Raw genomic sequence first — 12,741 nt, forward strand, 5'->3', positions numbered from 1 at the left:
ATGAATTGGTATCCATCGTACCTCTTTCATTATGCATGTTTCATCATGAATGATCCTTGTCTTTGCAAATGCTCAATGCTGAACTACCCCCTGTTACATGTTAGCAGGATGGTTAGACCCGTTGGTCGTGGCCGTGGTGCCAACGATCCACCACAACCTGATTTCCTTGCTGGAATGATGCAACAATTTGAGCTGAACCGCCAGTTCATGGAAGGAATGATGGCTCAGTTTCCTCGTCCAAACATGAATCAACAGCCAACCCCAGTAACTCTGTGGGACTTCTTGCGCCTCAACCCAACTATTTACCGCAGCTCAACTCAACCCCTTGATGCTGATGACTGGCTCCGCGACATCACATATGAAATGGAGTCTGCTAGTGTGGCCCCTGCTAGCTATGTCACCTTTGCATCTTTCTTTCTGAAGGGTCCCGCTGCTCAATGGTGGGACAGACACAGGCGTACCCTGCCTACTGGAATGGTCATCAGTTGGCCAGATTTCCAAGCTGCCTTCCGTGCCCGCTTCATTCCTCAGGGAATCATGGATAGGAAGAAACGAGATTTCCGCAACCTCACCCAAGGCAACAATACTGTAGATGCTTATCAGCGGGAATTTTTGGACTTGTCTCGTTATGTTGAAGAAGACATTGCAACTGATGCTCGTAGGCAAAAAAAAGTTCCGTGATGGACTTCACCCTGATATTAAGCTAGCACTGCTCGCTCATGACTTTGCCGACTTTGCCACCTTGGTGAACAAGGCTATTCAGGTTGAGACTGGTCTTCAGGAACACCGGGGATCCCTCAGACGCACCCGTGACGCTGGCTCATCTTCGGGCCCGCCAACACAGAAGCGTCGGATATGGATTCCCCACAGCATGTATCGTCCAACTGCACCTACACTAAGACAGTCCTATGCTGCACCTCGTCTGCCTCCTCCACCGCGGAGGCAGCCTCTTCGAGATGTACCACCCCAAGCTTCTGCTCCCAATCCCAATGATAGTCTGTGCTTCAAGTGTGGCCTTCTAGGTCACCGTTCCAGGAAATGCCCTCAAAATCAGAATCAGCTGGCTCTGCCTTCAAATGGTCATAACAATCAGCCCCATAACAACAATGCCAGACCTTATGGTCGTGGTCAGGCTAATCATGTTGATCTGAATGAAGCTCAAGACCAGCCTGCCACTGTGATGGGTACTCTTCTCGTTAATTGAGTACCGGCTTCTGTTTTATTCGATTCAGGAGCATCGCATTCATTCATGTCAGAAAATTTTGCATATGCACACGACATTTGATGCAAGCCCATGAACACTCCGATAGTGGTACGCACCCCTGCGGGTCAGTGTCAAACCACCATGATTGGTCACGACGTCCCCGTTGAAATTAAAGGGCTGGAATTTCATGTTTCTCCCATTATTCTGGAGTCTTCCAACATTGACCTCATTCTGGGAATGGAATGGTCGAAAGCACATACTGCCTCTATCATTTGTGCCACCAAAGTCGTTCATCTCCTACAATCCTTCCGATGAGATAGTAAGCTACCATGCTCAGATTGTTCAAAACGCTGAAGCACGACTTTATGCTTTGAATGCGTTGAACGCAGCACCTCTTGAGGGAATTGAAAAGATTCCAGTTCTTCACGACTTCCTAGATGTCTTTCCACAAGAACTTCCAGGAATACCTCCCGCCCGGGCTGTCGAGTTCGTCATCGACTTGAAACCAGGCACCATTCCTATTGCCAAAAGACCCTACAAGATGCCACCTCATGAACTCCTTGAACTTAAGGAGGAAATCGACAAATCTCTTCACAGTGGTTTCATTCGTCCAAGTTCCTCAGCTTGGGGGCACCTTCTCTCTTTGTAAATAAGCAGGATGGAACGAATCGTTTGGTCCAAGACTACCGTCCTATCAACCAAGATACAATTCAGAACAAATATCCCCTTCCTCGGATCAATGATCTGTATGATCAACTGGCTAATTCATCGATATGCTCTAAACTAGACTTGAGGTTGGGTTACCATCAGATCCGTGTTCGTGGAGAGGATATTCCAAAGACCGCATTCGTCACTCGTTATGGTTCTTACGAGTACATCTTCATGTCTTTTGGCTTGACCAATACTCCAGCCACATTCTCTCATCTGGTGAACTACATATTCATGGATTACCTCGACAAGTTTGTCGTAGTCTATCTGGATGATATTCTGGTATATTCGAAGCACAAAGAAGAACATGCTGAACATCTTTGACTTGTTCTAGAGAAGCTTCAAGAACATCAACTTTATGCCAAGTATTCCAAGTGCGAATTTTGGTTACCCGAAGTCACCTACCTTGGTCATGTCATCTCCAAGGATGGTATTGCCATCAACCCAGAGCGAGTTCAGGCTATTCTTGACTGGACCCCTCTGAAGACTGTCAAGCAAGTCAGAAGCTTTCTCGGTCTAGCCAGCTATTGTCGCCACTTTGTCGAGAACTTCTCCAAGATCGCCAAGCCACTGACCAATCTGCTTCACAAAGGCGTTAAGTTCGATTGGACAAACAAATGTCAGGAAAGTTTCCAGGCACTCAAAGACAAGCTGATATCTGCCCCAGTGCTTGCTCCCCCTGATTCTCGCAAGGACTTCGTCATCTATTGCAACGCTTCACATCAAGGATTAGGCTGTGTCCTATTGCTAGAGCGCAAAGTGATTGCTTATGCCTCTCGTCAAGTGCGTTCTCATGAAGAGAACTACCCAGTTCATGACCTTGAGCTTGCTGCGGTTATCTATGCATTGAAGCTATGGCGACAGTACCTTCTCGGTAATCGTTGCGAGATCTTCAATGATCATCAGAGTCTGAAGTACCTGTTTACTCAGCCAGATCTGAACCTCCGTCAGCAGTGATGGATGGACGCTATTGCTGACTACAACTGTGGTATATCCTATACCCCTGGTAAGGCTAATGTAATGGCCGATGCCCTGAGTCATAAGTCTTATTGCAATAATCACATGGTCTACAAAGCTCAACCCCGCCTTTATGAAGAGCTATGCAAGCTGAACCTTCTACTAGTCCCATAGGGTTCTCTTAATAACCTTGTCTTGGAACCAACTCTTCTAAAAGCAATTAAGTCTGCACAAGCCAAGGATGCTCATGTTGATTTGATGAAAAAGGATCTTGCCTTGGAGAAATAAGGAGATTTCTCACTTGGTGAAGACGGAACCTTGTACTTTAGAGATCGCATTGTAGTACCTCGGTTCGAGCTTATGACAGAGAAGGTGATGAAAGAAGCGCATGACACCCCTCTCTCTATTCATCCGGGAAGTACCAAGATGTACTTAGACATTCGTCAGAAATATTTGTGGTCCAAGATGAAGCAAGATATTGCTCGATATATCGAAGAATGTGACGTTTGTCGTCGCGTCAAAGCAGAACATCAGAAACCGGCTGGACTTTTGCAACCTCTCCCTATTCCTGAATGGAAGTAGGATAAGATTCAGATGGACTTCGTCACTGGCCTTCCCAAGTCTCAGAAAGGTAATGATGCTATCTTTGTCGTCATCGACCAATTCTCGAAGGTTGCTCACTTTCTGCCAGTCAAAGGAGTCTATCTTTGCTATCTCCCGAATTGTGTCACTCCACGACATTCCGAAGGAGATCAGTTCAGACTGTGGCAGTATATTCACTTAGAAGTTCTAGGATTGTTTCCAAGAGGCAATGGGAACTCATATTACCTGGAGCACTGCTTATCATCCCCAATCCCAAGGCCAAGTCGAGCGAGTCAATCAAATTCTTGAAGACATCTTCGAGCTTGTGTTATTTCTTTCGGCAAGAACTGGGAAGAATCTCTTCCTTATGCAGAGTTCTCTTATAACAACAACTATCAAGTCAGCTTGAAGATGGCACCCTTTGAAGTGCTATATGGACGTAAGTGCCGAATCCCTCTGAATTGGTCAGAAACTGGGGAACGGACGCTCATTGGTCCAGACAATATTCAACAAGCTGAAGAGCAGGTTCGCATTGTCCGGGATAATCTTAAGGCGGCCCACTCCCGCCAGAAGAGCAACTATGACCGGGAACACTAGGGTTCAACTTATCAACCTGGTGAACAAGCTTATTTTCTTGACACTCCTTTAAGAGGCACTCATCGATTTGGAGTCAAGGGCAAGCTAGTTCCTCGCTACATTGGTCCCTTCCGTATTCTCGCCCGTCGTGGACTGGTGGCTTATCAACTGGAGTTGCCACCTCAGTTCTCTCATGTTCATGATGTCTTCCACGCGTCGCAACTTCGTCGATGCTTCAAGGATCTGGAACGTGAAGTGGATCCGGAATTGATTGAAGTTCAAGATGATCTCACATACAAAGAGCATCCGATCAGCATTCTTGAAGAAGCTGAACGTCGAACACACCAGAAGGTTACCAAGATCCTCAAGGTGCAATGGTCAAATCATTCTAAAGATGAAGCCACTTGGGAACGTGAGGATAACCTCCGTGCTAAATACCCCGACAAGTTCCCTTCTACCTCTTAATTCGCGGGACGAGAATTTGTTTTAGAGGAGGAGAGTTGTAACACCCCGGTGTAATGATGCTACAGTAACCCCTGGGGTTAAGCTAATCATTTTGCTAAACAAGTGTTTGATCATCATTGTCTCCTCTCTCTTTAAAATTCCAGTTGAATTCATTTTCAAACTATGAGTGAAATTCAAAATGCTCAAACATGAAAACTAAAATGTTCATCATGTGTAAAATATTCTCCTGGTAATATTGGTGGTGAACCAACATTTTTGCAAAATGGCTATGTGCCCTAAAATAGCTAAAATAGAAAAGCTTTAAAAAAGAAAAAGAAAAAAGAGAAAAGGGGAGAGGCCCCGCCCCTCACTGGGCCTTCCGCCCAGGTAACCCCCAGGCCGGCCCAGCCGCACCTACCTAACCCCCACTCCCTCGCAAACCCTAACCCGGTCGCCCCATTCCCCCACTCCCTCCCCACGCGCCCCCATTCCCCCACGTTTCCCTCGCTCCTCTGCCCCCCATCCCGATCCATATCGAGGGGCGGCAACCCTGGCGACCGCGCCCCGCACCCTCGACGCCGGTGCCCATTCCCCGCAATGCCCCACCGCCGCTGCGGCTCGCGGCCTTGACACGCTGGGCCTCGTCGTCGTCGTCTCCCCGCCTCGCCCCCGACACCCGCGGCGCCCTGCGGCCGACGTCGCCGCGCGGAGCCCCCCCCGTCGCCGGACTTCCTCGTCCACGTCGCTCGCCCCCTCATCTCGCCCTCATCGTCTTCGTCGAGCCTCGCCGAGCCCCCTACTCCGCAAAGTGGGTGAGTCCTCCTTTCCTTCTCGTTGCACGTCGACCAAACGCCATCGTCGCGCCATGACCGCGACCCGTCGCACCGCCCGCGCCCATGGCTCGCCTCGCATGCTTCGCCCGCTCGTGGCCACCACCACCGTCGCCGCGACCGCGCGCTACCCGCCTCGCTACGGCCTGCGCACATCGCGTCCCGCGCGCCCCTCTGCTGCGTGCACCGCTCGCACCGTCGTCGCCCCTGGCCGCTACCGCCATCGCGCTCTCGCTCGCCGGACCGCGTGTCCGCGTGCCTGACCGCGCCTCGCCTACCTTTGCTCGCTCGACCGGCGCCCCACTCCGGTCACTTCAGCCACCGACCCCCGTGTCGGCTGCGTCCCGGGGCTGCCCCGCCGTGGACTCGCCACTACTGCCTCCAACGGTCGGCCTCGCCGCGCTTCCCCCTGGCTGGTCGCGCCCGGGGCCAGTGCCCGTTCGGGCGGCGCCCACACCGGCCGCCCGTTACACCCGCCCCGTTAGGCCTTGGGCCAATGACGAATGGGGCCCGCCCCCTGTTAAAATGAAAACGGAAATAAAAATGTAAAAAAAGGATGTTTAGAATAATTAATTAACTTAATTGACTTTGACTAATTAGCCTAATGGACATATTTAGTCTAGTTAAACCTGCTTACATAAACTAGACAATGACAATTGGGCCCCACTACCCCTTTGACCAGTCAAGCCGGTCAGAGTTGATTGTTGACCCTGATGACGTCATCATGACGTCATGCGGATGCAGTAAACTTATTTTCGTTTCAAATTAAATTGCAGAATGTCTTTAAAACTTCAGAAAATCATAGTAATTAAACCGTAGCTCGGATTGAAAAACTTTCTACATCAAAGTTGCTCAGAACGACGAGACGAATCCGATTGCATGGTCCGTTCATCTGTCACATGCCCCTAGCATGCTGAACATTTAACTTTCCCCTTCCGGTCATCTGTCTGACACAGGTCCGGATCCGGGATTACATTCCCGGTTGATTTTCCCCCTTCACCTATATCGACATATCGTGTAGCCATACGTTAGGTCACACCCGGCACATCATATTGCCATGTTATGCTTTGTGATGCTATGTTTGCTTTATAATTACTGTTTCTTCCCCCCTCTTCCTTCCGGTAGACCCTGAGACCGATGCCGCCACTGTGATCGACTACGTCGACGACGACCCCTCCTTGCTAGAGCAACCAGGCAAGCAAACCCTCCTTGACCCCTTCTTTCCCTCTCATGCTTGCATTAGAACTGCTACTGCTTTCTGTATGATCCTACTCTAATGCATAGCCTGTTGTTGTTACCTGCTTTCATACCTTACCTGCTTATCCTAAACTGCTTAGTATAGGTTGGTTAGTGATCCATCAGTGACCCCCACCTTGTCCCAGTTGCCCCGCTTATGTTCGATGAGTCGATCAACATGATCGACGTCCAGGCCGCGACACCACACATCCCTTTCCCCTTTTGTTGCTCGACTCTGTAGAGTTTCCATCGAGTGCCGAGGGTTGAACCTCATACATCACTCCTGATGAGATCTCTGTAGTGTACCTATCCGGTCGTGGTCATCGAGGGTGATTTCCTCCTTAACCACTTCCGTTATGGCTCTGTCGTGCAACCCCTCAAGCGTGAACCTCGAGGGTGGATCCTCCTATGTTCACCTTGATGATCACATCGAGTGGAATTCACCGGGGGTGATTCCTCGAGTTTTCCCCTTGGTGTTAGACACACAGTTACTATGGTTACTATGACTTTACCCTGAACCATGTTATTAATGACGGGTCGGCCCTGAGGGGTACCCGCGCGAGCTTAATTGCGAGTGATGTGGAGTCGGGTTGACCTGGTGGGTGCCCGCGAGATAATTACGAGGCATGGCCGGGCATTCTTAGCCCTTGCCGCAAGTGCTCAAGACGGGGCGACGGTGTCACATCGATCGTGAGTCTCTGCTCGTTACCGCGTGCTCCTAATCCACTATGATTTGGATATTTGATCCGAGGGGCCTTTGGCCTGATAGCACTAACCATCATGTGGGCATAGTATGGGCATTCTGCATCATATGCATCGGCCGAAGCTTAATAGACGTCAGCGACTGAGCGGCACGCGCCGGGTTGGACTGCGTAAGCTCCTGCCTTGTTGAAGGAGGTAGCTAGGTCTGCTCACCGGCCGCGTACACAATGTCCAGGAGTTCCCGGGGAGATGGCCCATGACCCCTGGGGGCATAGGTCTAGTCCGGCATGTTTACCTCTCTATTAAGCTTAGGTCGGGTTGCAGCGTATTGTTTGGCCGATGCCAGGCATGACCCAGGAAAGTGTGTCCGGCCGGAGTTATTTGAGCGTGGTAGGTAAGTTGTTGCACCCCTGTAGGGAAGAAAACATCTATCGATAGCCTGTCCTATGGTAACGGACACTTGGAGTTGTATCCCGATCGATACAACTAGAACTGGATACTTGTGATGAGAAATGAATTGTGGATGAGAAATGGATAGTATGGCTCTGGGATTGTTTTCTCGCAGGGAGTCGAGAAAGGATCTCTGGCCGAGGTTGACAACACTACTGCTACTTTACTTTATGCTACTCTACTCCCTCCTGTTGCTGCAAGATGGTGGTTTCTAGAAGATGCTAGTCATCGATAGGACTAAGCCTTTCCTCTATTCTGGCATTTTGCAGTTTAGTCCATAGATACAGCCCATTTCCTTTGATACAGATGCATACTTAGTTTAGATTTGATGTAAGTCTTGCGAGTACTTTGGATGAGTACTCACGGCTGCTTTGCTACCTCTTTTCCCCCATACCCGATTGTTGCGACCAAATGACGGATCTCAGGAGCCAGATGACACCACTGATGACTACTGCTACCCCGAGGGTGCCTACTACTACGTGACGGCCGTTGACGACTTGGAGTAGTTAGGAGGCTCCCAGGCAGGAGGCGTTGCCTTTTCGATCGTTGTTGATTTTGTGCTAGCCTTCTTAAGGCAAACTTGTTTAACTTATGTCTGTGCTCGGATATTGTTGCTTCCGCTGACTCTTGTGTATTCGAGCTTATGTATTCGAGCCCTCGAGGCCCCTGGCTTGTAATATAAAGCTTGTATTATTTTAATTTGTGTCTATAGTTGTGTTGTGATATGTTCCCGTGAGTCCTTGATCTTGATCGTACACATTTGCGTGTATGATTAGTGTACGGTCAAATCGGGGGCGTCAGAACCACACCGTGAATAACTGAAATAAACAAGGCATACTACGAACAACCAAGTACAGCAATTGAAACTGGACATATGCTAACTACAAACAACCGAAGAACCCATTAAACGAGGCATATGCTCGCTACAACAGGCTTCACAGAAACAAAATAAAATCATTCATAGTGCTATTGTTGAAACTTGTATTGATGAAATTGAACTGCACAGTCCATAGTTGCACATATAGAACACCATAGTGTGAATAATTGAAATAAACAAGGCATACTAAGAACAAACAAATATAGCAATTGAAACTGGACATATGCTAACTACAAACAACTAAGCAACCAAAAAACATTAAATGAGGCAGATGCTCGCTACAACAGGCTTAACAACAACAAAATAAAGTCATTCATAATGGTATTGTTGAAACTTATATTGATGGAATTGAACTGCATAGTTCGTATTTTCACATATAAAACACCACACTATGAATAACTGAAATAAACAAGGCATGCAACAAACAAAAAATATAGCAATTGAAACAAGACATATGCTAACGACAAACAACTGAACAACCAAAAATCGTTAAACGAGGCATATGCTCACCATAATAGGCTTAAGAACAACCAAATAAAGTAACTCATAGTGGTATTATTGAAACTTGTATTGATGAAATTGAACTGCACGGTTCATACTTGCACATATAGAACACCACATTTTGAGCAACTGGAATAAACAAGGCATACTGCGAACAATGAAATATAGTAATTAAAATGGACATATGCTAACTACGAACAATTAAACAACCAACACAAGTGGAAAAACGGCTAGCCACAACTATCGTTAGTGGCGTGTCATTTTCCATCAATGCCAGCACTATTTTTCCAAGTACTGCTCGCGTAGGACAAATCAGTACGTTAGCTTTACATGCTTAGTGACGGCGTTGCTTTTTTTGGAAACGCCACAAATTTGTTGGCCCATAGCACTCACCGTTTGGGATGCACTGGTGGCATTGGTTATCTTTGCACGCCATAGTTAATTTTTCAGCGCTGGCATTCGTCTTCTTTGCACGCCAAAAACACTTTTTTCCATTTGATCAAGTGTATTAAGTATTTAATTATTATACTAGTCACAAAATAATAATAAAATTATATTATGCTCTTTCATTATTACTTTTACAGTTTTTATCATTTTAGGTTTTTTATTTCTTTACCACCAGTTCAAATTTTGAGTCTTTTATTTTGTCAAGTCTTTCATTAATCATAGTCCTTTTTCATTTGGCATGTGATTAGCTATGGCGTTGCCCTTTTATCCAACGCCGGCAATAACATATCTGAGTCAACTTAGTAAAAGACCTAAGTCTCGTTTCACACCCCACCCGGCCTGGTCATAGACACAACTCCTCCCCCTGGACCAAGCCCCCGTCGCCCCTCCACTCCGACGTCGACACCCCATTGCCACCCTGTCGTCGCCCCTCGCCGGCACCAAGGTTAGATCCACTACTCCTCCGTTCGCGGACACGCCACACGGCCAGGATCCATTGGGATTTTCTTTGTGTCGTGTAGATTCCAAAGTTAGTTGCATAGATTGCTTTGTGTAGAAATTCTAGTGATAATCCAATTGCTATTGTGTAGAATCCGATATTTATAATGCAGTTTCATTAGAAATATTTTCAGTGTCTAGATTATTAGGAATAAATAAAAGGAAATCCTATAAATTACTAGTGTCGAATTTAATTACTTGTGTGTCTCCCTCCGTTGGCGGATCTGAGCTAGTTTAATAGAAATTGATATATTTACTAGAAATGGATAGGATGTGTTATGTGTAGAATTTATTTACTTGTGTGTCTACATCCCTTGGCGGATCTGAGTTAGTTTAGTAGAAATTGATATTTTTAGTAGAAATGGATAGAATATGTTATGTGTAGAATTTATTTACTTGTATGTCTCCCTCCGTTGACGGATCTAAGCTAGTTTAGTAGAAATGGATATATTTAGTAGAAATGGATAGAATGTGTTATGTGTAATTTATTTACTTGTGTATCTCCCTCCCTTGGCGCATCTGAGCTAGTTTAGTAGAAATTTATATATTTAGTAGAAATGGATAGAATGTGTTATGTGTAGAATTTATTTACTTGTGTGTCTCCTTTGGTTGGCGGATTTGAGCTAATTTAGTAGAAATGGATAGAATGTGTTATGTTTAGACATCAGGGCAAGTTCTCATATCCAAAAAATTTAGGCTGATAATTTGTTATAACTATCATCTGGTTCCACAAGGAGAAAATATCATTGGAAGTTAAAAGTCTGGCACTTGTCGAGCTTTTCTATCGATTGATCCTCTATAACCAAAATATCTAATTTGCTATGCAATTTGTTATTATAGGTCACCACATGGTATGTAGTTTAATTAGTTCTATACATTGCAATATTTGAACTACTTTACATTGGTGTCAATATTCAGTGCTATGAAATTGCATATTATCTTAATCGTATACACGTTGTGTTTGTAGGTCATGGCCAATTCTGTAGGTAACAACGAGTCAGTGTGTGATGTGGACATGGCCAACAATAAATTCTTAGACAATTATGAGTATGTCGTCAAGAGCGTGCAAGGGGCGAATGACGAGCTAAAGGAGGAGATTAAAGAGCTACGCAAAGAGACTGTTTGGCTCATTTAGGAGACTAATCAGCTTGGGGACGAGAGGGATAAGCTCGTCGAGGATCAGGATAAACTAAAGGAGGAGAGGAGATGCCTCGGGGCTAAGAGGATTGACCTGAAGATGGACATAGATCATTTCGGAAGAGAAGGAGAGGAGGATAGAAAGAACCTTCTCCAACTGGGCATACTCCTTGATGAAGATTAGGTTTTTAAGTAGCTAGCTAGTTCATCTTATTAGTTGATGATGACCGAGTAACTAGAGTACTTGAGTGAGCAACTTTTGTGAAGTTTAATATCAACTTGTTGAGTTCATGAACCTCTGATGTAATGATTATCTATTAAGTAAGTACCTAGTGTTGATGAGTATATTGTGTTCAGTAGTATCTATTAAGTAAGTAGCTAGTGTTGATGAGCAAAAAATAATTATTACCAAAAAATCAGTTGCTGGCGTTGGACAAGTAGGCATGCCAGAGTTATGATGAACTTACTGCTGGTGTTGTACTGGTGATATGCCAGCATGATGTAGTATACTACTGACGTGTCCTCCAACGCCACCACTACTTTTTAGCAATGACGCTATATTAGGGGCGTCGTGTGTCTATGCGAGCAAGGTTGTTTTTGGCACACCATAGCTGAGGCTTTTCTCCACTAGTCCAAAGACCATTAAATGAGGCATATGCTCGCTACAACAGGCTTAACGACGACCAAATAAAGTTATTCATAGTGCTATTGCTGAAACTGAACTGCATAGTTCATACTTTCACATATAGAACAACACATTCTGAATAACTAAAATAAATAAGGCATACTATGAACAACCAAATATATGCTTGAATGTGTACTCTATGTAGTAGTGTCGAATATATATACGAAAACTTATTGTTCGACCAAGCACGAAGAAAGAGGTTACTTCTCTATATTCATGACGATGTTGTATAATGGTTCCTTCATTGTTATATGTAATAGCGTTGAGTTGAATGGAAAACATAAAATAAAAATGAAAACCCTAAATGAAAAAGAATTGAATGGTAAACACAAAAAGAAAAGGGAAACACAAAATGAAACACGACCCCTCCAAAACCCTAAACCTAGGGCTTGGTAGCACCTGACGCGTGGCGACCTTTAGTCTCGGATGGTGTTACCAACCGGGACTAAAGGTCCTCCCGCTTGAGCGCTCCACTGCAGCCACGTGGAGCCTCTTTAGTCCCGGTTCGTAACACAACCGGGACCAAAAAGGGGGGCCTTTAGTCCCAATTCCTTAGTCCCAGTTGCCTAACCGGGACTAAAGCCCCTGACAAACCGGGACTAATGTCTCATTTTCTACTAGTGGTAGCAATCAGGCGAACTACACAAGGCACTCTAGCCATCGCAACACGTATTGTGGCGGCACGGACTAGCTACTATGGCGGTTTTATTTAAAAACCAAACTCTTTTCTCAAAAGCACAAAGATTTTTTGAAAAGCAAGATTTTTGTTGGAAAAATCAAACATTTATTAAAAACTGACAATTGGAAAACCAAGATTTTTTGAAAAAAAACAAGAAAACAATTTGAATATTTTTCATAGACATAAAAAAATTGAAACTGTGAAAAAACAAATTAGTTTGTGATGAGA

At 45.5% G+C, this 12,741-nt stretch overlaps 1 long non-coding RNA gene across 1 annotated transcript; it reads left to right on the forward strand.

The window, feature by feature from the left end:
* Positions 1-5,182: 5,182 nt before the first annotated feature.
* On the forward strand, positions 5,183-8,349 carry LOC147972205 (uncharacterized). The gene is made up of 3 exons (XR_015603389.1): positions 5,183-5,283; positions 6,427-6,495; positions 8,115-8,349. It is a non-coding gene; the product is annotated as an uncharacterized LOC147972205 (long non-coding RNA).
* The last annotated feature ends 4,392 nt before the right edge of the window (positions 8,350-12,741 follow it).

This window comes from Triticum urartu, chromosome 5A, assembly GCF_056163025.1.
Source record: "Triticum urartu cultivar PI428250 chromosome 5A, HENAU_Tu73, whole genome shotgun sequence".
NCBI lineage: Eukaryota > Viridiplantae > Streptophyta > Magnoliopsida > Poales > Poaceae > Triticum > Triticum urartu.